Source organism: Charadrius vociferus, unplaced genomic scaffold (genome assembly GCF_000708025.1).
Source record: "Charadrius vociferus isolate BGI_N301 unplaced genomic scaffold, ASM70802v2 scaffold185, whole genome shotgun sequence".
Lineage (NCBI taxonomy): Eukaryota > Metazoa > Chordata > Aves > Charadriiformes > Charadriidae > Charadrius > Charadrius vociferus.
Genome location: NW_009648955.1, coordinates 5,923,159 through 5,950,970, shown reverse-complemented (window position 1 = coordinate 5,950,970; position 27,812 = coordinate 5,923,159).

The window sequence follows — 27,812 nt, the reverse complement described above, 5'->3', positions numbered from 1 at the left end:
GTGCTACGGGGAGGGTGTGCATGCCGGGGGGGGTAGGGTGAGGTGGGGGTGATAAACATGGGTACCAAAAGTGGTTGGCTTGGCCCAACAGTCCCCTTGTGCCTTCCAGAGGCACCTGTCGTCCTCCCCCTCAACTTCAGTCCATTTCTTGGGGCCAAGTCGTCCTCTGTGTGTATGGTTATCCTGTGATGCGGATGGTTTTAGGGTGTCCCCGGTGCCACAGTTCGGTAAACGGGCAACGCAAAAGCCAGTGGGTGGCAAGGAATAGCCTTTGGTTGCAGGGTCTATGGGCAGCCCGTGGCCACCTCCTGCCGCAGTGTAACGGGGTCAGAGCAGAAGTCTGTTGTGCTCTACTATTGTCAGAATAAGAAAAAAAATCGTTAGGTCTTGAGGAAAAGATAGGGGAAGATCCATTTTCCCATTCCTAGAATCCAGTTCCAGTCTGTGTAAATACCCAAAATGTCCTGGTAGCCATGGTCCGCTGTGAAGAATTACGGCTTCTGAAAGGTTTTCCCTCACAGTCTGACTGCACACCAGCGAGTTGGAATAGTTTGGTTAAGCTTTGGGCAAATGGTCATGCTGGAGATGCTTATTTGAACGCCAGCCTTTGAGGTTTGCCCATCCTGATTACCTGCAGGTCTTGCAAGAGCAGCAGCGTTAGTGAATGCACTTGAGTCTTTAGACTGATTGCAACTACTATGTATTTCAAAAATTACTTGTCCCCAGTTCAGTCTTCATTTCAGTTGTTGAGCTTTTACTTTTCAGGAGCGATGCTAGATTGGAATTGGAAAATTTCTTGGATATGTCTGCTTCTCAGTTGGCTCAAGTGTGAGCAGAGCTTTCACCTGCTTTTGGTTGAAAGGTGTCCAGGAGCCAACCTGCATGAGTGCTGCTCACCTGCCTGATTCCAAACAACAAAAAAATTAAACTGCATAGGATTGCATATGGAGGGACCCAAATGCTGTAGCAGAATAGCCCAAGAAACTCTCTCTGTAAGATTAGCATATTATGAAATTGCTCCTTTGTTTTCCAAAAATCAAAATTTCACTTTCCTGGGAGGTGTGGAACCAATGGGGGGTGGCTGAACTGATAGGGGGGTGGCTGTGCTCGCCCGCTGCAGCCCCGTGCCATTGCTGGTGCAGGCGATGGTGCCGGTGGCTCTCCTGCGCTCCAGGGAGAGGGAGATGCCCATGGGTGCCTGGTCAGTGGAGCCGTGGGCTGCCGAACCCCCTCCGCCCTCCCTCACCCCGCATAGGATGTCAGTGCCTACACCGGCACTGCTTTTGGGTTTCCGATGTAAACCTTCAGAGCATTGTGAAGAAGCTTGTCTCCTTGCTAGTTTTGGGAGGGGGAGCGAAGAGCAGGGGCTGAGGTCAGCGGTGCAGCTGTTGGTGGGGTTTGGTGCACTCTGTGCCGTGTGACTCGAGCGATGGCTGATTCACCATCTGAGGTTGGTTTTGGTTCGGGTTTGGTTGGGTGTTTTGTTTTTTTTTTTTTGTATAACGAAGCAATCCACCCAGAGGTGAGACTTGGTGCCATTCCGTTGAATTATGAATAAACCAAAACTGTGAGGAATGTCTTTGCTGCCAACCTTTCGCTCCTGACCTCCGGCGGTCAGTGTTGGGCAACAGACCTTGAGCACTGAGTTGATGCCAGAGGAGATGGGCACCTGCCTGTCACAGGAGGATGCAGCATCCAGGGGATCACTTAGTTGCTGGGTTTGGCATTTTGGGTTTCAGGTCGCCTGGACACGGCAGAGGAGGCTGCAGGATTTACAGCTGTTCTTGGTCTAACAGCTGGCACAGCTGCTTTCTTTGACCGTGGGGTGAAGGAGAGATGACCAGGCACCCAAGACCTTGTAGTTGTTGAAACACAGATAAGGGCAGTGTTGACTGATGCAAAGCTGAAATCATATTTAGGGCATGTTTATCTGAGGAATTTTTTTTCTTCTTTTTTTTTCTTCGTTTTTTTTTTTTTCTTCGTTTTTCTTTTTTCTTTTTCCTCCTGCGCACCTCCCATTTGTTTCCTTACTGTAAAGTTTAGGACGTTACCACGAAGATGGGCACACCGCTGTCACCCTCCTGCGCAGAGAGGTGCCCGAGGAGATGCAGCCGTGCGCGGGTTCTCTCGGATATTTATAGCGGGGGGGTGTCTCCCCCCACGACTCGCGCTGCAGGTGTGTTGCTCAGGCGGTTAAAGAAACCCCGAGTCGAAGCCATCGCTGGGGTGAAACAGTTTACAAATAGCTTTTCAGTGTTTGTTTTTATTTTTAACGCCTTCCCCACCCGTGGGCTCCTCCCCCGGTGTATTGGTGAGGCTGAAACGGCTCAAGGAGAGGAAAATCGTTGTTGCAGAATATGCAAAGCTCCCCAAGAGTTTCCAGGGGACCCTCGGAAAGTGAGCCACTTTCCTAACAGCGGAGATCCCGCACCTCTTCTTCCCTGCGATCCCTTCCCTTGTTCCCTTCTGCTCCTTTCTTATTTGGGGTTTACAGGGGTAAAACTTCTTTTTCTGTGGCTCCTGGAGTCTTTGGGGGTGGGATTACATGTGGTTATTTTGTTTTTGGTTTGGTTTTTTTTTGTTGTTTTTTAAAGGGCTGGCAACCGATAGTGATGCATTTGAAGCCAGTGGAGGCAGGTGCCCTTCTGGTGCCCACGAGGATTGTCCCCGAGCCAGGTCCTGCTTCCCAGGCACCGTCTCCCAGTTTCCCCGGCACCGTGGTCCCTGTGGCCAGGCACCTTCTTGCAGGCACCTGACATGTGCTTTTTTTGCCCTAATTTTAGCTTATCGCAGAGAAATGGTCGCAACCATACTGCCGCATCTGAGCATGAAAGGAAATTTATACATTTCTCTCTTTTTTTTTTTTTTTTCAAAATTTTCCAAACCCGTGTTCAATCGCTTATGGAAAATTCTGGTTAAAAGGGTGAATTTTTTTAATTTTATTTCTGGGTGTTAAATCTCAAAGCCACAGCTCCCAATACTCAGGGCGCAGTGGCGGGTAATGCCCTGCTTACATCCTTTTGCCAGCGCTGCGTAGGTGTGGGGAGATGTGCGCGCGGGGGCGGGTGTGTGTGAAGAAAGGGAAAGGGCACGAATGGGATGGAGGGGTCTCTCTTACCCCTTGGGCTGCTTTTCTGGTTGTTTTTATTATTTTTTTTTATTTAAAGAAAAAAAAAAGAGAAAAAGCCTGCCTGCAAAGTAGGTTAATGATTGCAGAAAGCCTCGACGCTGGCACTCCGCGTGTGCATTTTCGCACGCGTGCCGATGGCTGCGTGCGTACTTTGCGGCTGGCGCAGGGTGGCTCGTGCCTTGTCGTGCGCTCCCACCCGCTGCCGCGCCGACAGCCGGGCGGACGCATGTCGCGCCTGCGGTGCTCCGTCTCTGCTCTTACTGATTCGCTGCTGTAGGTTTATGACTAAGGTTGTGGTTTAATATGCCCTTTTTAGGTATGTGATGTGTTTAAAATTATCTAGTGTTGCATTTCTTCTTTTTTCTTTTTTTTTTTTTGTCACGACCTTTTCTACCTGTAGAAGTTTCCATGACTTTTAGAAGGCAAGAAGCATAACTTTATTTTAAAAGAGAAAGTTTTCCCTGATTGTTACCCGTCAGCTACAAGTATGCATTTTTTTGCCTTTCAAAGATTGTTTTTTGAGATTAAATAATTTCATAGCCTTTAAGATTTAAATATCTAATAGAAACTGAGCCTTAAAACTAAATAAAAGACAAGCTTAAGTACCTGCAATTTGCAAGGGGACTGTCTCTTTAGATGAGATGCCTTTCTCTGGCAGCCGTACCCCAAGAAGCTTGGTGTTAACGTTTGCAAGTACAGGTGCGTTTCCTTGTAATTTTGAAACCTTTACTTGAAGGCCTGTGATTTTCCTTAACTGTTCAGGTGCCGCTTAATGCTTTGGGTATTTGCAAAGTGTATTGCATGTATGCTCATATTCCCCTACGTTTCAGGTGAAACGCTATAGCCGAGCAAGCTACGCTGCCGTTGTGCTAACGGTGAAGAAAAAATTGCACATGCTGGCTTGGGGAGGAGGTGGGAATGGAAGGGAGATGACTTATACACGTGTCTGATTAACATAACACCCTTCTTTCTTAGCAGATTGTGCAGCTTTAGTGTCTACTGATTACCTTTTTTTTTTTCAGTTCACGTCCTGTTCTGCTATGGAGTGGGATGGAGTTTACCTACTCCTATTCTTACTGAAGAAAAGGGTGTTTTCCCCATGGAGGTACCTGGAATATCTGGCATCAGCTGATAGTTGCCACGAACTTCAAGTGCTCTTCTCCAGGGGAGCTTGAGAGAGTTGAGCTGTCAAATGTAGCTATTAGATATCAAGCAGAGGAGTAGAGCAGTCTTTCTGGTGTTTGTGCCACCTCGTATCTCGTTAATTGACGCTGCAACTACAGGACTCAACAGTAGTTCTAGACTGTGAGTTTGAAAACGTTGGTACGCAGCCTTTGTGGAGATGTTAAAATGGTTTGAAAAGTAGTAACTGCAGGGAAGTATAATGCCCCACAAAGATATAGTGAGATATGTGAATCGTTAGCAAAGTCATACCGAATTAGATTGATTTAATTTAGGAAATAGTGTTGGAGGTTGGCTCAAGTTTATCTCCTGCGGAAAGACTGCATAGCTGTTGTCTTGTGTGTTATTTGCTTTGGACTTGAGGTGGCCGCTTTGTGTAACCCCGCAGTCTGCTCGCCCAAACCCTTCTACAGATCAGGTCTCCCAGCCATCCCTCCTTGAGCGCTGCAGGAGGTCCTGCAGCAGCTCAAGTAGAAAGTTCCAGTCCTTCTCTGGAGGATTTGCTGCTCAGCGCTGCCTTGCTGGTGATCCTGGGGACTCGGGACCTCCTGTGGACTTCCCACATCTCAACGCTGGCAGGGTGATGGCCAGTCCCTGCACTGATGCCTCTTGGGTGACACAATCCATGGCAATGGCCCCTGAATTGCCTGAGAAGCAAAGACTGGCCACCCTGATTTAGGGGCTGTTTGCAAAGAGGAACAAGACGAGGGAGGTTGAGTTGAAATAGCTATAAACGCTGTGCGCAGCTGCCAGGCTGGAATTGTTGGATTAGAAAACAAGAGACAAGGTGGTGCAAAGCCAAGAAGCAGCTGAGAAAAAATAATCAGAAATTGCACAAAGAGTGAAAAATGGGAAGACAATCAAAGCTCTGTCCTCTGTCACATTGGAAAGGGGAACGTATAATTAAAACGCCTGTGTCAGAGTAGGTGATGTAGGAATTAAAACACATACCTGTTCCAAGTTGCTTCTTTCTGTGCAAACTCACTTCAAAATTAACTCTACCCCCAAAAAAGAGCTGCTTGCATACAGGAAACCATGTTTTTGACTAAAAGATACAGTGAAAAGACAGGGTGGGGCATACATGTGCTTTATTGTATGAAAGCAAAAGGAGAGGGTATGCTGCAGAGCCTTGTAAGTGAATCCATGTTACTTCTCTCCCTTTTTCAAAATGAGTTCAGAAAATATCATACGTTCACGATACGACATGGAGGTGTGACCAGTAGGTGTGAGAGTTACAGCATGCCATTTAAACTCTGCCATTTTACCATCCATTTGGTGAAAAAGGGACCCAACAGTTGCAGGAAGTTTTAAACCATTTAAATCCCCGAAACAACACAAGTATTTAGTTCAGCACATGGAACTTGCATTCCAATTAAAATACAATTCTAATTTATTTTAATTTTTTTTAGAGGTCCTACTGGTAGGCATAAATGAAGCAGATCAAGATCTCACCGTGGTTGCAAGCTGCAGTAGAAAAATCAGCACCACACTTTCCAGTGGAAGCAGAACAAAAATGTAAAGTCTGCCAATTAAATTGGAAACAGCTCTTAATTTCCCCTCTCCCCCTCCTCCCCCGAAGGATGAATGGCTTACTCTTCTGGATGGAACTTTGTGTAATGACTCATAGTTTTATATGGATTAGTGTGAATATGTAGGTGAGGGAGACGCTGGTATCTGAGGAACTATATATAGTGTATAGGAGAAGCATCCTGGAACACAGAATAAATGAGCGATTGATCTATTTCTCTTGCTGAATTAACGGAAACATAAATGCAGACTGTCTTCCTCCCTTTACTCCCTCCCATCCAGCTGTGCTCAGCTGATGCAGAGGCTTATGATGCACAGAGAATGTGTAGGTATCAAAAACTGAACTAGTCACTGAAATAGGAGTGTCCCCTTTGCCCTGTCTGAAATAGACATGGGCAGGCCACTAGGAGCCAGAAGAGTGACGGTGCAGACATCAGCAGTGAGCATGCAGAGTTTCTGTGGTACCCTGCGTGAGGTGGTTACTGTTCTGGTAGGTTTCCAGCAGGGAAAGAACGGCCCTTCCACCTCTTTGCTCCGTACCTCTTTGGTCAGATGATGCTGGTCTATGCCTTACTACAGCTAGCAGCCAGAGATAAGAGCATCACACACCTGGTGAGAGAAAAAACTGTTCCTACAGTTGGGGAGTTGGACTAGATGATCTCTAGAGGTCCCTTCCAACTCCAAAGATTCTGTGATTTCAAAGCCACATCCTTGTATGACAGTCGTACCTTAAAATTAGGCCTTATGTAAGGAACTGCCCTCTTTGAACAGCTGTCCAAGAATCTGACGTAGTTAGGTCCTCCTTTTTGGATTGTTCACCATAGCTTACTTTAACATTTAATTGTAGGGACCTTATTTGTATGTCTCAGACTTTCAGGCTTGTATTGTGTGAGCGTAACAGTTGTTGTTAGGTGGGAAGACTGAAAATCCTGACTTCAGTCTGAGCTCTTGTCCTCTGCTTTCCCCTGGGAGCGTGTTGCTGGTCTTCTCTGGGAGGAGCCTGGCTGTGGAGTCTTCTCTGTTCTTTTGAAGAAGAACCTTTGGTTTTATCTTCAAGCAAGTACGCCATGCAAGGCTTACTCTCAGGGTGCCGTGATACCCTGGGAGCATTTTCTGGAGAAGGGGAAATGCATTTACATTAAAAATACAAAATCACCACCACCAACAAAAAAAGAATCGGATGCTTCTCACGTAATTTTGGGAGGGGAAAATCTCACAGTGTCTTCAGAGAAGCAGACTTATGTGGTCATGTACGGTGTCTCGGACCTCCCACCATCAGATGTCAAGGAGGTCTGACTTCCATTTTAAAACTAGTACCTGGCGTGGAATAGAGTTGTACTAAAGTCTTATTGCCTAGAAACCTAAACATGGAGAAATGAAGAATTCCTGTCGTTTGGTGCAATTTCTTGAAAAGAGATTAAAACTCCAATGTTTATCTTGGATCCCCAATGCAAGGAGCGGGAGGGAGCGATGAGGGCATTTTATGATTAATGAGCCTTTCTGCATATGTTTCTCGTGCCTCTTGGCATTTAGTAGTCTCAGTGACCTAGCTTTTTGTTTCATTTTTCTCTTGTTGGCATTCTCATTAATAGTCTCCTGAGGTGCAAGAATCCACCCTCGACCAACAGGTCTCTTCTTGGCTGTGAGGATGTGGGCCAGTTTGCTGTCCTTGGACTCCACTGGTCAAGTCGGTTAGCGTTTCTGTCTCATTCCTACCATCGCTTCTTTTGTTCTCTGCTTTGGCACAAACCAGTTCCTATAACACATAAAGCCATCACCCTCACCTTGGAAACAGGATCTAGTTAAGATGGGGAGCAGCATTACACTGAAATTGCCGGCGTAACCGAGAAGAGGTTAATTTGAGTTTAATTTGGGTACCGTAGGAGTCTAGCTACAGTACCTGCTGTTCAGTGGGAGTCGAGGTTCCAGCGCAGCGCTCCGGTGGTCCTGGCTCCCGTGACAGCAGTGTAGACCTGGCCCAGGCAAAAACAAAGGCCGTAGGAAGAAGCACTCTTCAACTGCCTTTTTCCATCCTCAGAAGAGGAGAAACCCAGTGTAACAACACGTGGTTCCTGGCACTTAGGCATGGAAGGCAGCAAGGGGGGAAAAAGTGCTGTATGGACGAAGCAGCACGGTCTGCTGCAATCACAGGTTTTTTCCTTTATGGATCTGTGTGATTTTTATGGATAGGGAGGGATTTGGCTTAGGACATGGGACTGATCCTTCATCTAGGACAGTGCGAAGAACATCTGATACTGAAGATAAGCAATTTATCCTTTCAGATGGGAACTCTCTCAACTGGTGGCAGGCCATGTATGGCACATCAATAGCTCTGCCTCCCCCGGGGTTTCTCCCTGCAGCTGCAGCCCATGTGCCTGTGTATGTGTGTGTGTGCATGTGTGCTCAGTGAGGATGGGGGACTCTGGTGCTAGAGCGGAAGCTGAGTTTGGCAGGCCCTCCGATGGTTCAGGGGTGGTGGGAACCCATGCCATCACTCTGCAGTGGCTCACCTTGGGCTGGAGAAGGGACTCCCAGTTGCTGGGTCCCACTGAAGGAGTCCTAGGTGCTTTACGACTGCTACACAACCGTTTGTGTCATGCCCTCTGCCACTTCAACCAAGGTGTGGAGGGGCTGGACAAGGAACGCGGGGACAGAGGGCTGGAGCCTGAACTGGTGTCTCTGTAGGACAAGATTGGGGAAATGAAGGACTACGGAAAAATAATAGTGTGCTGCAGGTCAGGTGGCAGCTCTCCAGGGACTGGAGCATGAGAAGAGCATGCTGCTGCTCTTCTGGCAGTAGGGCTTACGCCTCCTTACTTGGAGAGTAGTCAAAAGAGGAGTCATCTGATCAACCTGCCGAGGGCCTTTCTTATTGCATCTGCCCAGCTGAAGAGGCAACCATAAAAGTTTCCCCATTCATTCCTAACTCTTCTTTCTTGGCTGTTGATGCCCAAGCAAGTTCAGTCTATACTGGTCTGTTTTCCTCACATGCAGGCAAGCTGTCTATGTAGTAAATTATTTTTTGTCTTTCTCTAACCCCTGGGCACAACACACCTGTTTTCTATAGTGATGCGTGCCATTTAACTAATTGTGCTTAAATGGAGGAAGTCAGGGAGTGGATGGAGAGTTTTAATTTCACTGAAGCCATTCAGGAAAAGCAGCTGGATTTCTGTTCTGCATACGTCCTTATTCCACCTCATGCTTGACTAGTTTGGGAAGTGCTGTGGTGAGCACCCAACACGGTGAGTTTTGTCACAGCGTGAGTGGTTGGATGCTCATCACAGAGGCTGCAGAGTGAAGCGTGCCTAAACATCTGGGGCAGAGAAAGTGGCTCAACTTTGGTTTTATGGACAAAGCCTTAGAGGTTGGCACAAGCCTTTTCTGTGCCCTGGTGAGTAACCCAAAGGAGTGAGGCTTTCGCTGGCAGCCTTGTGCTTTGGGGCATAAACATCCTCTGAAGAGCTTGGTTTCCAGCAGGGTGAGGGAAACAGAAGAGGCAGGATGGGGTAGATTTGCCTCTAATTGGCCAGTGTTAGTTTTCCTGAGCCTTGCCCTGAAGCTTCTGTAGCTCTGCTGCCTGAAGCTGATGGTGGGGTGAACCACAAGTGTCATCTGAGAAGACATTTTCTTCTGTACAGTATAAACTACTGTCATACAGTTACTATTAAACATTGCCGGTATTGCCCCTGAATGATACGTTTGGGAGTCTTACAAAAAAGTGTGTAAATAAAAAGTACCACCGTGTGTGGAATACTGAGCTGCTACAGAAATGAAAATTAGCAAAACTAAATGCAATGTATTAGTACCAGCAGAGCACTAGGCTGTGTCCAGTGAAATAGGTAAGGGGCTTGCCATTGAGTGACAGGGTCACAGGTACACCACATTGACCTGTGCACATTTAGGGCCCCATCTCCTCCAAATGGAGTAGAAGAGCTACTGTGAACATGAGCACAAAAGCTGAAATTCCTGCAGGGACAGCTAAGACCATGCTTTCAAGCTCTGACCTGAATAATGAAACAATTTTCAATGTGGCTTTTTGGTGATTATTTTCTTTGTGTGGGAAGGGTGTTGTTTGAAAACTGGCTGCTTATAAATATGTAATGCAGTCTTGGTGCTCTGGACAGTATTACACTGCTCTGAAAAACTTATGACAAAGCTGTTCCAATATGTTTCCTCTTGGATCCTGAGCATGAGGAATACCATAGAGGTAGGATGGTACATCAGATATAGTGAAAAGAGGAGGACAACTGGCCTAGCAGTGTTGATGTAAAAAAAATCACCCCTTCGGTGTAATGCTTTTGAGAGGTCAAAGGGACAGCAGAGAGTTTAAGGCAGGTCATGACATGGAAGTAAGGCATGAAGGTGACCATTAGCAGTTGAGTCCAGCAAGGAAAGTACGCTGTTTTGTTCATATTGCATATATTGTACTTTTCATTTCTTACAAAAAACCCACATGTACCCATTTTAATGTACTGGACATTTGCTTAGTCACACATCATCTTTCTGGGAAAACCTCTACATAATAGCATTGTTTTAATGGGCACAAATCCTTGCTTGGGCTGCAAGCACATATTTTGGCCAGGACGTGTTTTGGGCAACGCACATGGAATTTTATATAGAGATTGTCCTTCTTTGCTTTTGTGGGTAAATTTTCTAGCACTAAAATATCGAGCTACAACACTGCGCTTCATTGTTAGACGCACTGACCTTTGCCTTTAGTTGGAAAGGGGGCAGGAAATCTGTGTTTCCTAAAAGCCGCCTGAAGTCACAGAAGAAAGCAGTATCCCTTCTGCTAGCAGCGTACGGAATGACCTCGGTGCAAACAGAAATAACTGTGGCCACATGAAAGCCGTGGGGAGGCTTGGCTGTGGGAAGTCGGGGATGATGGGAAGCAAATAAACAACAGGGAACTGGGTGTTAATGTTGGTTGTGTCAGATATGCAAACTTGTGTAGGTTGCAATAGTTTTCCTTATCAGGATCTGCAACCCATCTCTTATCAGAGCAAGCATGAGCCTGTGGAGCAGATGTATACGCGCTGCTTCAGAGGCAAGCTCCAGTCGTGGGCAAAAGAAAGGTGATCTTACAGGGAGGGAAATCAAAGTTGTTGCCTTCTCCCTGACTCTTGGACTATGTCAGAAAACAAAAAGCAATCCAAAATGGTGAAGACGAAACTTCTCAGCCTCTCTGGCCAGTTGGAGAACTGCTAATAATGTTTATAGTCTTGGGGGAAAAAAAAAAAAAAAGACAACGACACAAGTTACTTAAGAAAAGAATCCATCATTCTGACAAAAATAGAGCTTTCAGCTTTTTCTCTTTTTTATTTTTTTGTCTGAGCCTGTGTTTCTCCAGCCAATCAATCCTGTTACTGAATAAAACTCTGGAAATCAACTTAACAAGATTAATGTCTGTAAATATTTGTAAAACCTATGTGTTATACAGTCTCTTTAAATGAGATTATGTCATGTTTATAATACTTACTCATATTTTGTACCCAGTCTGGTCCAAAATTGAATAGTTTTCATTAATTTTTCTTGCTTGTTTAATTTCATGCTTAAACCAATGAGTTACAAATCCGCATGACTGCCCACTTATTGTTACACTCAGAATAATTACACTGAGTCACTCTGCATGGACTCGGATTGCCATAGGGTGTTAATACTTCATATTTAAGTGAGCATGTTTATCTGAAAGCTGGCTCATCAGTCTGTGGAATGTGATGTTTACTACGTGACGTTCAGCCTAGAGTGATTGTAGTTAAGATGTAGTCTGTGATCATTAATAATGCCTAGAATTAATGTTCGTCTTTTCAAGAGTGTTAGGAAAATTATCTGCTACGTGTGGGGAAATAAATTCAGGGAAAATAAGTGTTAAGCTTTGAGAAAAGGGGGTTTGTGTGCATTTAATACAGTCTTCTTAAAAGATTCTTTTTCTTGCCTATGCTTTTTTTCTTGTCCCAGTAGGTATCTGGTTTTTGTCTATGCTCTGTTTTGAAAGTCTTGTTTAACCAGGGGAGAATTTGGGATTATGCAAGCTAATAATCAATTCCCTTCATAAATGGAAAGATTTGTTTTTTCCTGTCCAAGCTTATTTCCAAAGTTTAGTCCAAGTGTTTAGTTCCAAACACTGATATAGAGGGGTTTTTTTCCTAGTGAAATTTTCCTCTGTGGCACAAAGAACCCCAGGGAAACTGGCATTTGAAATGCCGTTTCACCTTAATTTATTTTGTTAGTGTGTTCACAGGTAGTTAAAAGGCTGAGAAATTTAGCAGCAGCATCACCTGCTTGGAGTGTGTTTTACAGAAGAAAAGTAAATAACAAAGGGGGGTAATGGCTGTTAGTTTACTTGTGCCTTCTGCTGAGGGGCCATCCACTGGTCCTGGAGGAGACAACCGATGCTCTACACACCCTTGGCAGGCGGGTGAGAGCAGAGAACCCTTCCCCAAGCAGATTCCTTGCACCAGCAGGCGAGGGGATGCTCGGCCACTCCACTGGGTGTGTGCTGGGTACGGCCTGCAGAGCTTTCCTTCCTCAAGCGAGGTGGATGATTTCCTGTAGGACTCAGTCAGAACTGGTACACGGGTTTTTGCAGGAGAGCATCATTTTATTTTTTTTTAAATTGCAAAGGGTCCGCAGTTCTTTCTTTGGGGGATTACTAGCAAAGTGTCAGCAGCAGGCTGGATTTCATTTTTCACGGGAGGACCGTCTGTGTGCTTCTGCAGACTGAGATAAAGCAAACTTTAGATTGGAAATCAGATGAGTTTGTCAGTCAGAATAACGGTATTGTAGAGCCACAGGTGAGGAGTCAGATAGCACTTCATTCTTTGCAAAAAGCAGAGGGGAGATTTTCGTGATGTGCCGCTCTTTCACACCAGTATTATTTATTGCTTTGAAGCACAGTTGCTCCTGACCAAAGGGATTTTGTTAGTTGGTTTCCTGTTACTGCAGTTACTTGGAATATCCAAAGGAATCACTGTTATTCAGAGCCACATCTGGCAGCTTAATATTTTGTGTTTCAGGTGGTATTTGTGTATCAATGTGTCATATTTATAAATAACATTTATTTTCCTTTTTCAGCGTATATATTACAATAAGAACATAGGGAAAAGGGACTGGAGGACGTCACAGTTATAAATATGCTTTCATTTATATTGTCTTATTTGATGATCTCTTGTTGATCTTTTACTATCTATACGAAGAATATTTTAGTAAACAGTACTGATTTTTATAGGGAATGTAGAGGAATGTGTATGTGTGTAAGAGGCTTACATTTTTTTTTTTCAACTGCATTAGACTTTTTTTTAGTTTTTAAGTACTTTGCATTATTCTGAACAGTGATAATACATGGAGCATACTGAGATACATTATACACTATCATTTGTTCTTGGGCACCAGTATAACATACGTGGGTGTCAACTGCATATCGCTGTGGTTTTTAACCAATTTATGATAGTTTTGTTCTGATGCAAAGCTTAAGTATGCTAGAACCAGGATTGCCACCCACTTTAAATGTTGTTGTTAGCGGATAGCATTTATTTCAGTCACTTTAAATTCTTAACATTATGAAGTGGTTTTAAAAGGTTTATGTCTTTCTAAAGGAACTTTTATATTCCGTCTGGATAATATCTACCTGCGTTGGTACTGGGAATCATTCTCCTGTAACATGTAATGTGGCTGTGAAGTTCCACTGCGTTAATTAGTTAATTCCACTGAGGTCTCAGACCTCTTATAGTAGGGTCATCCCCGTTAATTGTCCAAACAGGATATAACTGACCGAACAGCAGTGTTCTCTCAAAGCTCTCCTTGATCCTCTGGAAGGAGTCCAGGGAGCCCATCACTTCGAGGAATACACGTGTCGGACCGTATGACCTTACATAATAACTGCACGTGTGAGAAGCCCAGAGGGCAGGTAGTCTGTGGGATGTCCGGTGGTGATGCTGGCAGCGGGCTGGCCAGTTCCCATGGTGGAGAGGTTTGCAGCTAGCTACCTCGTGGTTTCTGTAAATGCCATTCGCCAGCTTTTGTTTGTCCTCCTGCCTTTCTTGTATAGCAATTAGGCTGGGAAAATGGGAAGTGGTGGCTCCTGTAGTCCGTGCAAAGATTCTTGAAGGAAACTCACAAGGCTGCATGGATTGCTCCTGTTGCCTCCAGTCAATTCTGTGGCTGAAATTAGCTTGAAGATTAGAGGAGAGGATACAACCACAAGCGCACACTGACAAGCTTACAGACCAATGAACAACCCCAGAGAGATCGCCCAGAGTAAATTTTTCGTGAGTCATGTAAACAAATATATCATAAACATTCAGCGCCTGCTTGTTAGGTTTATTTGGTAGGTTACCCTGCATTGCCTAAGAGCTTAAGTTAAAATGCTTACCAGTGCTATGCTTGGTCTTCAGGGTTCTACTGAAAGAAACAGGGTGAACTTCATTCCTTCTTCCACTTCTGTACATGTAAAATGGAGGCTACCTGCCTTCCCGGGGCTTAGAGAGGATTAGTTACTCCTTACGGCAGGCTTTGGAGAGGAGAAGCGCTAAGCAGGGTGTCGTGATGTGACGTATGGCTGCTCCGATGGAGATGGGAAGGGGGGAGGCACCGGGGTGCTCCTGGAGAGGGAGGAGCGTTCGCCGGTGAGCATGGGGTCAGGAGAGCCCCTGCGTGGGTGCCTGGGGGTGGAGGGAAGGCCACCAGCGGCCACAGGGAGATCGGGGCTGCATGGGGCTGGCTGGCGCTTCTGGGCCGCCTGCAGCCCGCTCTTTACAGCAAGCAGAGCGAGACAGGCAGAGGCAAAATACCCAGAGCATTTCAGTAAATAGGAGCACAAACCTGTAGGCTTCAATCAGCTTATGAGAACCCAACTGTGCCTGGGACCTGCCTGTGCAGGTGAGCTCCAGCTCGGGTGTGCACATCCCCGCGTCCATCGTGGTCTGGGGGATGCTGCCTTTGGGCTCCATCCCACAGCCTCCCGCCTGCCTGGCCCTAAAAAGCCTGCCGGGAGAAGAAAGCCTCGCCACTTAGCATGATCCAGCACAAATTTGGTGTTGACTTGGAAAACCGTGCTGCGTGCCTGCTGCCAGACAAATCCAAAACTTGGTTCAGGACAGATTACTCTCACGTAGCAGTATCGGTGGCACGAATGCTTGCCTGCCTCTTCCCACTTAGCTGAGCACATTTCTTTCCTCGTGAGCTGTGTTGTTCCTGTTAGTCCCCATTGCCTCTGCAGTGAGGGGCCTGAGCCCCACACCACCCTCCCAATTAATAGCTTCCCCATTCTCTGCTTTAAGGGTCCTGGTGATGTCTCTGGCAGGGGCTTATCTCCCCCATTTGGGTTCCCCTTCCTGCCTCTTCCCCTCCGCATCCTCCCAAATCCACGTAGTTGGGCTGGATAATGCCCAACAGATAAAGCAGGGTCTGAAACTGGGGTGCAGAGGGCTCCTGCACTGTGCAGACCGTAGGGATGCCCAAGCAGATCCCTGTCTTCCAGAGGACTCTGCATCTGTACGTTGGTTAAACCCTGTGAAGACGGGCTGAGAGAGTTGGGGTTGTTCAGCCTGGAGAAGCACACATACTAAGAAATTCTTTAGTCTTAGGGTGCTGAGACAGTGGAACAGGTTGCCCAGGGAAGCTGTGGATGCCCCATCGCTGGAGGTGTTCAAGGCCAGGCTGGATGGGGCTTTGAGCAACCTGGTCTAGTGGGAGGTGTCCCTGCCAATGGCAGGGGGGTTGGAACTAGATTTTTAAGGTCCCCTCCAACCCCAAATATTCTATGATTCTATGAAAAATCATCTGGTTTCTCACATTACCTCAGATTTCTGCCTTTTTTCTTTTTCTTTTTTTAATGTTCCTCATTCCTCCCAAGAAGACAAAAGACTGTAATATTAAAAGATAATTTTATAAGTCCACGGAGAACATACTTTTTCCTTGTGCAAATTAAAGTAATGTTCTGTAATAACTACCATGTAGGAATTGATTTTCTGCAGGTAACAACTTTGTGAACCTGATACAATAAAGTAATAGAGCCGTGCATGTTGTGTGTAACCCCTGCAATATTTCAGGGCTGTGATAGAAACAGCCTTTATCATGCAAGAATAGCAGTTGCATTCCAATGTTTTCATGTTTCAAAGCATGGACATCAAACATAAGTACAACAGAACAAAAATATCTGAAATTCATCAGCCATTTTCATAGGAGTTTGCCAGGCCCCACGCTCTAAGTGTGGTGGTACTTCAAAGCCTATGACAATTCAGTTTAAAAAAAATAATATTTCATCCTCTTGAAATATTAACAAAGAAGAAAAACAAAGGAAAAGGCTCTCTTGGCATATGCACCTGCGATGGGGCGGATGATTTCTTTGTCATCGTGAAGTTCTACCTAAAGTTAAGACAGAAAACCCTGGCACTTCATTATCGTTGGGCTTCTTGCTGTCTCTCTTAAGTGCAGTTGGCAAGCTCCTTGCTTTTTCCCTTGTAGCATGAATGTGGAGTCTCCAGCTCACAGAGGCTCTAGAAGAATGTGTAAGCAATTGCTTAAGTCCAGAGAGGAGCTGCGGGGTATGATTCTGTAGTAAACAGGCTCGCTTGAGCCCAGGGGTTTGCTGCAGCAAGAAGTAGGGCACGAAGGGCAGACAGTGGTGGTTCCTGACATACAGGATGAGCGCTGTGATTCTGGACCAGCAAGTGATGTCTGAAGAGTACTTATTGTATCCCCCTCTGCATCAGCTGAAAGAGCTGGGGTTGTTCAGCCTGGAGAAGAGGAGGCTGAGGGGAGACCTTATCACCCTCTACAACTACCTGAAAGGAGGTTGTAGAGAGGTGGGGGCTGACCTCTTCTCCCTGGTGACAAGTGATAGGACGAGAGGAAGTGGATTCAAGTTATGTCAGGGGAGGTTTCGATTGGATATTAGGAAACATTTTTTCACTGAAAGGGTTATTAGACATTGGAATAGGCTGCCCAGGGAGGTGGTGCGTTTGCCATCCCTGGAGGTGTTTAAAAAAAGGGTATATGCGGTACTTGGGGACATGGTTTAGAAGTGTTTTTGTCAGGGTAGGTTAATGGTTGGACTTGGTCCCTTCCAACCTCAGTGATTCTATGAAGGGGTAGAGCATGTAGGGGACTGTTGTTTTGTCTGGCTACATATGTCTGGTACTTGTTGAAGTAAAAGTTGGTTTCTAGAGCCCACATAAAATTCATCCATATGTCTGAGTTATTCCTCTATGCTCTGGACAAAGTAAACTTGTGGACCTGGAGTTAGATCTGAATTCTGGCTAAGCATGTGCTTAAGCTGACTGGGAAACAGAGAGGACGGCGCTGGTTGCAGAGGGGAGCTGGACCATGGTGTCCCATTTTGAAGGAAGCCAGCGGGGAAGGTGACCACAGGAGATGCCAGGAGAGAGGCCAGTGTTGTTGTCTACTTGGGTCAAGACAAACCCAGAGGGTGAAGTTCACTCCGTAGCGCGGTGAGAGTGGGCACTGATGGGGTGCTGTGATTCTGCTGGTGGTAAACGTTGTGATTCTGGTTTTACTGAGAGGTATTTCTTAGGGGGAAGGTACTTACCAGAGCTGTAAGTACCTGTCAGGCTGGCAGCAAGCAGATGCTGTTGCCACCTGGGCAGAGATGAAGGGCTGTGTGTAGCTGTTACCTCCTCTTCTGGTGGTGCGGGTGATGCACAGGCACTTGTGCCCTGTCCCTCCCTCTCTGTGCTTACAGCGCTGCTCTTCTCCGTGTGGCATTACCGGTCTATGCTGTTTTGATGGCTCCATTTGAAATACCTTGGTGTTGATTATGCAAAGTATCTGCTTTTCATCACCACGTCTTTCTGCGTGAATGCTGTGTTGAGTCTTCAGTATGGATTTAATATTTCTTGAATATTATATGTTAATTGCTTCCAATTTTCTATTGCTTCATCTCTTGGACACTTCAACTTAATTATTGTTGTAGTTGTCCTTTTGTGAAATGTGTTATGCCTGTTCTGATTTTTCTTCTTAGTTTCATTTAAATATTTGTCAGCTTAAGTAAATGTTCTTGCCTTATATATTTTGTTTAGAACAACAGATTCCCATTAAATCAAATATGAGAGTTTAGTTAATAGGGACTGTATAGCACTACTGAGATGAAAATACAGTGTGTTGTAGCCTGCAACATTAAACTGAGAATGGTGCATTCCTTGAAACTTGAGGTTTGTGTGTTGATTCTTATAGATACCTCAGGGTCTCAAAAAATTTATTACTCTTCATGCAGAATTTCATCATGGCAGATGGCCTGTGCTATTCCCATAGATCTGTGTGTAGAGGGGGAAAAAAATCCTCTGCATGCTTATGTTGGATGAAAAAGTGTTCCTTCAAAAGGCTAATGTGTAAAACGACCTCAGCAAGAAAAATGTATCAAGGTAATGTATCCCCTAAACCCTGAGTCTGAAGTTTATGAGGATCTTCCTTCAGGGGAGCAGGAGTTGCTGAAGTTGCTCTGAAACACAGTGGTACTGAGCGTCCTCATGTCCAAAAGAAAACTCCTTCTGGGGGACAGAGGCGGGCACGGGACAGTGCAAACTTTAGAAATTGTGACGCACTGGGAAATGGGAGTGACAGGCACAGAAAGCTGCATAGATGGTGGCGAGTTTTATCTCAGCCCCCTTAAAGAGCCTGAAGCCTCCCTGGGTATGTTAGTGATGGTGACAGCTCTTCTGAGCTTGTTCTTCCCTAGCAAAAGATGGGAAACTTCTGCCTAGGATGTGTGGGAGCCGGACCAGGTGAAATGAAGTATGGTGGGAAGGGTACCCACTGAATTGTTGAGTTGCTTCTTTTGATAAGATGACTGTGCTTAAACAGAAGGGTGCTGATGCCTCCACACAGACTCAGATGACTTCCTTCCTTGCTTGCTGGCTGTGCAAATCCAGGTCTCGCTGTTTACCCCTGGCAGAAAGTATTTGGCTGTAAAGGGGATGAGCCCACATAAAGACTTATGTGAGGAAATGCAAGATCTCCCGAAGATAGCACAAAATTGTTTCTTAATGAGTCTTTGGTACACTGTTTCATAATGGACCTTTGGAAAAGTATGAGAAGTATTTGCCTCGGTGTCTTAATAACCTCTCCAGGGGAGGGAGCGGTCTCGTTCCCTGCGCGAGGCTGCTGCAAGCCGGAGCCTTGGGCTTCTCCGGCCGTTGTCAGCCACGGTGGCAGGCAGCCCCTCTGCCTCCTGCACGTCATTGCTTCCACCCCTGAGATTTTATATTTAATAGCGAGGCCGCTCGCAGGGTGGGATTTGACGGTGTCTTTTGTAAATTGGTGTTTGGAAAGGAAACCAACAGGCTTCGCTGGATGCCCATGAATTGATCCAGGTGCTTGTTTCTAATGTAGACAGTAGCTCATTCATGAGCGTAACCCAAAGAGGATGTAGTCGGTTGTATCTTTTTTTTTTTTTTTAACTGAAAAAAGTATTTTTGTAAGTGATGTAAAAATGACATTAAGTAAAAAAAAAAAAATCAAGCAGGTGTTATGCGAAAATGTGAAGTGCTTTTGCAGTTTCACAGTATATCTGGGTTTTTTTCCTCTGTATTATTATTTCCTACAAAAGCAAATGGATTGAACACACCAAGCAAACGACTGATCATAATAGACTTTAAGGTGGTGGATTATTGCTCAGGTTTGTGCTGCTTTGGGGTGCCTGTTGGTTGCTTGTTGACTACAAAAGAGTTTGATTATCTTAGGGATTGCAGAGCAAAGAAGCGTAGGAGCAAAAGCATGGGTTACTGTTGAGATGTCACAACCCCAAAATTAAAAATAAATACGCAAAAAAATGTGTTCTATTTCCATTCCTACTTACCCTTTCTTAAAATAAATGAAAACAGCCCTAAACAAGCATCCGCTTATTTTAGAAGTTTCTAGAAAGCACTGGAATATGAGGACATGAGCACGACAGTGCTACCAGCCCACTGCGAGACCGCATGGAAACGTTTAACTGAGTGAAGAGACCAGTTTCTTTTGTTTCAGATTACAGGATATTCTTTAAAACCGATTGCAGCTTGTTGTTTTTAAAGGCGGTGATTTTCAGCCAGCAACCTCTAAAGGCCGCCTGTTTCGGCTGTGCCTGCTCCTCACGCGCCAAGGCGGAGAGAAGGAGAGAGGGGCAGCCGAAACTGGGGGCGCGTGTGCTGTCCTGCCGTGCCTCCTACGTTCCAAAGGCTTCCACCCCGCAGCTCACTCGCTCCGTGGCTATTCCTGTCAGTTTCCTAAATCTTACTGCTTTTCTCTTGCATAAATCATCACTTCTCTTTCACAGCAATTAATCATTTCGCTTATTTTTGGGTTCTATATTTAATCCTTCCCATTCATCAACTCTCTTGCATGTTAGTCTTCCAATAATAGAGGAGTTGTATGAATTTCTGTGGCAGTTCAGATCCATGTCAGTATACCCCAATTTCCTCTCTTTATTTTGGTGACCAGCAACAAGATGCTCTGGAGGAGAGTTGGCAAATGGCAAATACAACATCCTGACAGCCTATAGTGGCTTTATCCTTTATTGGGTTAAGACTGGAGCATGAGATGTTCATGTTCTTTTCCAAAGTCTTGCTGAGATGGGAAACTTGTGTCCAGTCCCTTTTTGAATCCAACTGGACTCTTGGCCTCCCTGGTATAAAGGGGAATAAATTACTATTGGGTAAATTGCATGCTGTATGGAGAATATTTTCTTTTACATGTGTAGGCTTTCTGTTTGGTCGAAATTTTTCTTCTTGTGTTGCAAGATAGAGAAACACAATCTCCTGGTTTATCTTCCCAGTTTATTTTCTAAAACATGCATTTTAAGCAGACCAAATGGAGCCTGTTGTCCAGAACTGGAGCGCACCTTCCTCCTGCTCAGCAGTGCTGCTGCACAGGTTTTGCTGTCTCCTCTTGCTTTTTGCCACTCGGTGCTGGGGTGCCCCTGTTGGGAGCCCAGGTGTGGGGTGATGCGGGCCACTGCCACTCCAGGAGGGCGACCCAAGCCATCCCCAATGGCGCTGCAAACTGTCACTTAAATTGGAGAGGTGTTCGTCAAGTGGTTTAAAAGCCATCGCTGTGTGCGTATGTTTCTCGGGGTGAGGAGGGGGTGAGTTGACAAAGCATGGGAGAGGTGTCTGTCAGCTGAGGCGTCTGACTGAATGATCGTTCTTCTGTTCCGAGATATACCTGCAGCGCGTACGTAGACTCCTGTCTGCTTTATTTTCCTTGTATATACGATTTCTACAGAAAACTTTGTAAAAGCTACATTGTTTCTTAAGTGATTCTTCGAACCAGCCCCTGACTTAACAAACACTTGGCGAGAATGGTGAGGGGATGTGCTGAGGTGTTGAGACCTGCAGCAGCGGTTGGGAATAAAAGACCTGGAGCCCCGTGTCCAGCTCCCTAAGGGACAATCCTGGCCCAGAGAGCCTACGAGAGGGTGCGTCGAGGGGGTTTATAGCTTTGCATTTGAATGCATGTATGTGATACCGTGTCTTTGACAACGTGTGCTGCCTGCATCTCTTTATCATTCCAGGACTTATTCAGACATCTGAATAACTTCCCACCTCTCCACTGCAGGTTGATAGTGGTGCCCTTTGTGGACTCCTGTGGGTAAATTCTCTGTAGCACATAGCGTTGCTCAGCCTTTAACATGTATACATAACCGCTCAGATAAAATAAATTCATTGTACCTCGCTGCAGCTGTCAGTGAAAGGAAATTGTGTGTTTTTCCCTTGAGCATTGGGAGAGTTTTTCTCCAGTCTTTCTTTCTTTGAAAGCCCTAGTATGATGCTACTCTTTAGATTTCTCTCTCTCTTTACGGAGGAAAAATCACTATCTGATTTTCTTGTGTTCAGAATTATGCAAAGCAGTTGCTGGACATAAACATGCAACAGTAAATGCCATAGAAATGTACTCTACACAGATTCCACCGTTAACCACACCAAAGAAAACAAAAATACAAGGTTCTTCAAATCGATGTCACATGCAGGAAGTGACATTTAAATTCTTACTCATTTAAAATTAAGCTGTCTTACCATTTTCCTCTTTTAAAGTGTTGCAGATTTTCCATTAGTTAAAGGGGTGTCTTGCAAGCCTTCAAGAATTAAGATTTTCCATTTTTATCCTTTTTTAAGAGGCTCAAGCTATTGAGCTTTTTTAAGATGATGGTATACATGTGAGTGTAACAGTTTAGTGAGGACTGCATACATTTAATTGGCGATTTGAGAACCTGTGTTAGAGGACTGACCTCAGAAGCATTGGGAAATGGTAAGCCCACTGCTTATCTTTACACTTCATAAAAAGCATTGTTTAATTCTTGGAAGAAGAGGGTGTTTCAGTCTCACTCGTTTTTTTTCTTTATTCTGTTTTGCTTTGCTTCTGTTGGTGTTTTTCCTGATCCCCTTCAGTGCTGGAATATAGTCTTGAAACAACTGTGTGGTTTATGGCTTTTACTCCCCAAGTTTTTCATTTCTTTGGCCATGTGGAAGCCTCATGTTGAGCCTCCAGTAAACAGATTTTCATGAATACAAACAAAAAGCAAGGGCTGCAACATGCAGCCACTTTTGGCTGTGAAATGAGGGTCAAAGGCACTTGCACACATCCAGTCCCAGTGGCGGTGAGATTGGGCTTGTCCAAGTCTTCATCTTCCCCACTGCTCCCAGCTGAGCTCGCATCCCAACGGTGAATGATGCTCAGGACTCCTCTGGATGGCAGGCTGAGCTGTCAGTCCCCTCCACCATTCGAGCCATCTGAACAAGCTTGTTCTCCTTCCTTGTTGAAGGAGAGTTGCCGGTGTAAACATCCATCCCTCCTTTTCGTTGAATTGCTGATCCCTTCCTGTGCTGGGTGCGCTGTGGATTCAACACAACTGTGGATGCTCTTCTGAAGCATGAAAGGACAATGCACTTGTTTCGTTTCTCAGGCATCTGCCGGAAGTATTTGATAGTGTTGAAGTGTTGAGATGTTATCTCAATCACTTAAATTCTGTACTTCAGCATTTCTCCATTGCTAGGGTTGAAAACACAACCACCAAAATTGAAGTATGAACTCTCCTCCAAATGAAATATAACATGTAATGTACTTTTAGGTGGTAAAATTATCACAGTTGCTAATTGGTATAATTTTTATCATTACTGTTGAATCTTCTTTATCAGAATATGTTTGTGTTCCTTTTATCTACCACTTCGGCACAGCATTGTGGAAAAATAAGTCTTTATCTCCTGTATATTATTTTGTCAGCCAGAAGTGTCTTTTTGGTATTCTGGAAGTATTGGAAGATTTTAAAATACAGTCTATTAAGAAAAAAAAAAATTAAAAGATACTCTGTTAAAAAAAGGAAGAAAAAAGCTAAAATCCTGTTAAATAATTAAGATGCTTTGGGCTTTATCAGGATTGACAGTGTTCTTGCCATAGTATACATATGCAAAAACTGTAAGAAGTTTAATATTTTATAGCAAGGATAACTCCAAAACCTAAATCTACTGGCTTGTTTCTATGGTAACAAATATTGAAATATGTCTAGCCAACACTGTAGGTCCCCCCCCCCATTTAATTTCTGTCTATGGGTTCTAGGAATTCATTAAAACTGTAGAATCCTTTTAAAATTGGTATGTTCTGTTGTAAAATTCCCTAAGATTAATGTTGAACATAACTTTAAATTTTAACATAAACATTTCTTTGAAAGAAATTTCTTAGCAAGTGAGGGATTAGAGTTATATTTCTAAGACTGTATGCTCGTAGATCTGGTATTTTTGTTCTTCATTGGCAAGTTGAGATTGTTTTTTTTTCTTCTGTGCTTGACTATACTTAAAAAATGGAATTTCAGTCTATGGATTCTGCTGAAAATATTAAAGGCTGCTTAACTGGAACAGTCTGGCTGGAAGACAACAGCAGCATGAAGTCAGCACCTGCAGTATTAAATTTAGTGGTCAGGGCATTCCAGAGGGTCAGTGCCATCCAGAGGGACCTGGACAGGCTTCAGAGGTGGGCCTGTGCAAACCTCATGAAGTTCAACAAGGCCAAGTACAAGGTCCTGCATGTGGGCTGGGGCAATCCCAAGCACAAATATAGGCTGGGCAGAGAATGGTTTGAGAGCAGCCCTGAGAAGAAGGACTTGGGGGTATTGATTGATGAGAAGCTCAACATGAGCCAGCAACGTGCACTCGCAGTCCAGAAGGCCAGCCGTATCCTGGGCTGCATCAAAAAAAGTGTTGCCAGCAGGTCGAGGGAGTTGATTCTGCCCCTCTCCTCTGCTCTTGTGAGACCCCACCTGGAATATTGCATCTAGCTCTGGAGCCTTCAACATAAGAAGGACGTGAACCTGTTGGAGGGGGTTCAGAGGAGGGCCACGTAGATGATCAGAGGGCTGGAGCACCTCCTATAAGGACAGGCTGAGAGAGTTTGGGTTGTTCAGCCTGGACAAAGGAGGATACTTGGGATACCTTATAGCAGCCTTCTAGTACCTGAAGGGGGCCTACAGGAAAGCTGGGGAGGGACTTTTTATAAGGACGTGTAGTGATAGGATGAGGGGTAATGGCTTCAAACTGGAAGAGAGTAGATTTAGAATAGATATGAGGAAGAAATTATTTACTGTGAGGGTGGTGAGACACTGTAATAAATGCCCAGGGAGTTTGTGGAGGCCCCATCCTTGAAAGTGTTCAGGGCCAGGTTGGATGGGGCTTTGAGCAGCCTGGTCTAGTGGAAGGTGTCCCTGCCTGTGTTGATGCAGCATTTTGCATCTGGTTGACTAGCCAGCATTAGATGCAGCTGGAAGCATAAAGACTTCCTCCCTCCGCCTGCGGGGACTCTGGCTTCTGCTGGGATGTAGTAAACATAATGAGGCAACAGAAAGAAAATTTCAGAAACTGAGATTTGTGCTTTACAGCTGTGTTTCAGGAGCCCATGGTTATGGACTAAATGCGTGTTTTCTCATAGGGCTAATAGCATCCAACCTTTTTTCCTTAAAGAGGCTTATTGCTGGGGACTTGGACATCAGACCCAGCAACCTTAACTGATGCCTCAAAGGGCAGGGACGTGCAGCTGGAACCAGTAACTGAAGTGCTCAATAAAGGCAGAACGTGGTGTTCAGAAAAAGTGCCATTCATTCATTCGTATCATCCTGGAACAATAACAAAGACAGTGGGATATTTACTGAGGAATGGTTTGTCTCCACGTTCCCGTGTGGGAATGAATGATTTCAGTGCCGAGCTTGATGCTGGTGTAGCCAGCACTTTGCTTGGGGAGCCAGAAGATTTGGCAGTTTTACTCCTCAGACAGAGCTAGGCTGAAAGAAGGGGGCAGAATACGTGCATGAGTAAATGTCAGAACAAAACAACAGCCATAAATATATTCAACGAGACTGTGAGGAAAATATCCTGTCACCTCACAAGAATCATAGAACAGTTTGGGTTGGAAGGGACCTTAAAGATCATCTAGTTCCCACCCCCCTGCCGTGGGCAGGGACACCTCCCACGAGACCAGGTTGCTCAAAGCCCCATCCAGCCTGGCCTTGAACCCCTCCAGGGATGGGGCAGTCACAGCTTCTCTGGGCAACCTGTTCCAGAGCCTCACCACCCTCATAGTGAAAACTTTCTTGCTGATACCTGTTCTAAATCTCCCCTCTTCCAGTTTGAAGCCATTACCCCTCGTCCAATCACTACCTGCCCTTGTAAAAAGTCCCTCTCCACCTTTCCTGTAGGCCCCCTTCAGATACTGGAAGGCTACAGTAAGGTCTACCAGGAGCTGCCTTTTCTCCAGGTTGAACAACTCCAACTCTGTCAGCCTGTCGTCATAGGAGAGATGCTCCAGCCCTCTGATCATCTTCATGGCCCTTCAAAACATCCTTTTGCAATTGCAAACATTATATAGAAAAAGAATTGAGGCAGCGTGCAGTGAAGAAGTTGCTTTGGGTTGGATATGGGAGACTTGCGAGATCACAGCCCTCAGCTTGCTTCACCCATGTATATGTTTACTCATCCCTGGCCTGAGATACTCCTTTTTCTTTCATGTGCGTGCTGTAGCATTCTTTGAACCAGCTTGGGTTGTGGAAATAGGAGCTGCAGAGTCACTAGTGAGAAGGTTATCAAAGTGTCTCTCCATCTTAAGTGATTTGTATCACTGTACTGTCTGAAAGATCTTGTGAGTGTGCGCTCTCATGGGACAAGGGTGCCTCCGGCAACGCCTGGACTTCTCATCCTGGGAAGCATTTGGCTGATGGAGGAGTCTTCCGTTCACGCCCCCCCGTGCTATGCATTAAAGGACAGCAACATTTTGAAGTCTCCAGACTTCATCCCAAGTCCATGGAAAGATGACTTCTCTCTGCAATGAGCTTCACCCAAGAGGTCAATGTAAATGACATTTTTCCTCTGGGTTTCTTGGGTTTTTTTTCCTTTTTTTTCTTTTATTATTTTTTTAATGATGACTTCTCCTCCACCCCCCCACCTCCCCCTTTTTTTTTTTTAAAGGGCGAACAACATCCAGTTTTGTAAGTACAAGATGAAATTTGGCTTTTCAGGACAGAGATGTGACGTCTCTAAGCATTTGTAGAGTTCCTAGTGCAGGGAGGGTAGTGGCTGAGGCCCCTTGGGAGTTGAGGTGAAAACATTTTTTCTTTTTTTTTTTTTTTAAATCCAAACAAATTCTGAGGAGAAGAATTCTAAATGAAACTGATGCAAGACTTGTTACAAACAACTGAAAAAATCTTGCTGTTTCATTTCTTGTCTTGAATGTGGAACTTGGTGTGCTGCAGCCCAAGCTTTTTTCTGTAACATAATCTGCTTTTCTTACAGAGGTACAAGAATATTTTTAACGAAATGAGTTCTGTTTCGAGGCTTTCTCACATCGTACCCATGGACTTGTCAAATTTGTTTTCTGGAAAAGTGAGCACGATTGAGAGCAGGATTATACGTACGCATGAAAGCTGTGAATACCCCCATTCCATTAGGCTTGTAATCTTTGGCAGGCAGAGCGAGCCTGCTCGCTACAGCACGGCCAGTTGGTAGCTGTCGGGAAGCTTTCGCGATGGACAAATGTGTCCACACCAGTTTTTCCACCTTACTTGAAAAACATCTGGTATATATCAGGTTCCTACACACCCTTTTTGACTTTCGGAGCTGTGAAATGAGAAAGCAACTTGTATTCTTCTGTGATCAGCTCTCACATTCTCATACGGCGTCTGTGCAACCAGACGCATCAAATTAATACTTTGACTTGCTCCTACAGTTTGAAAAATACTTACTGTCGGGTTTAGATGAACTGCTTAGTAAAATCCTGCAGAGAGTGTGCGTGAGTTGAGGGGAAGTGCACGTGAGAGGTAAGATGCCAGTGGGTGTATGGTCTGCTCAGTGTAAGGCAAAGGCAGAGTTGAAGCCACAATTGCTGCTATTAACCTTCGCGTCGTTTGTGCAGAACAGGAGTTGGTTGGTTTTTTTTGCGGAGCAAATGTCGGTATTTCCCTTAACATAAGCAAGCCTGTAGGAAGATGTATACCAGACGATTAAAAAATAATAGGCAGCATGAGTGCACGCAGAGAAAATCTGCTTTGATACGGGAGCGTTTGTTTCCTGCAGGAGTTCTGTAGCCCCTTGCGAGAGGAGAAGCAAGGATTTGTAGAACTGTGTTTGTTTTAAATCTCTCTGCGTGCTTAGTGCTGTCCTGATAGTGGGGGGATTTTTTTTTTTTTGTGATAGCTTTTTTGGAGACCTACAGTTCGGAATAGAAGATGGATGGTGCAAGTCCATAAGGACTTCTATTTGATATCCCCAACCTTAATGTTACTGAGAGCTGGTCTCCCTGTCTCATTTCCCTGCTGATGAAAAATTTGGTTTCTTATATTTGAGCCCTCTGGAGGCAAAATTTCAAGAGGTCAAGGGTGGCTCCGTTGCAGCTTCTTTCCTGTCCTCAATTCCCTAGCCTTATGGCAGAGTGTTTTTCTCTATAGGTACTTCTGCCATGCTGATTAAAGACAGGAAATATTTAGCTTAACCCTGAGGCAGCTCAAACC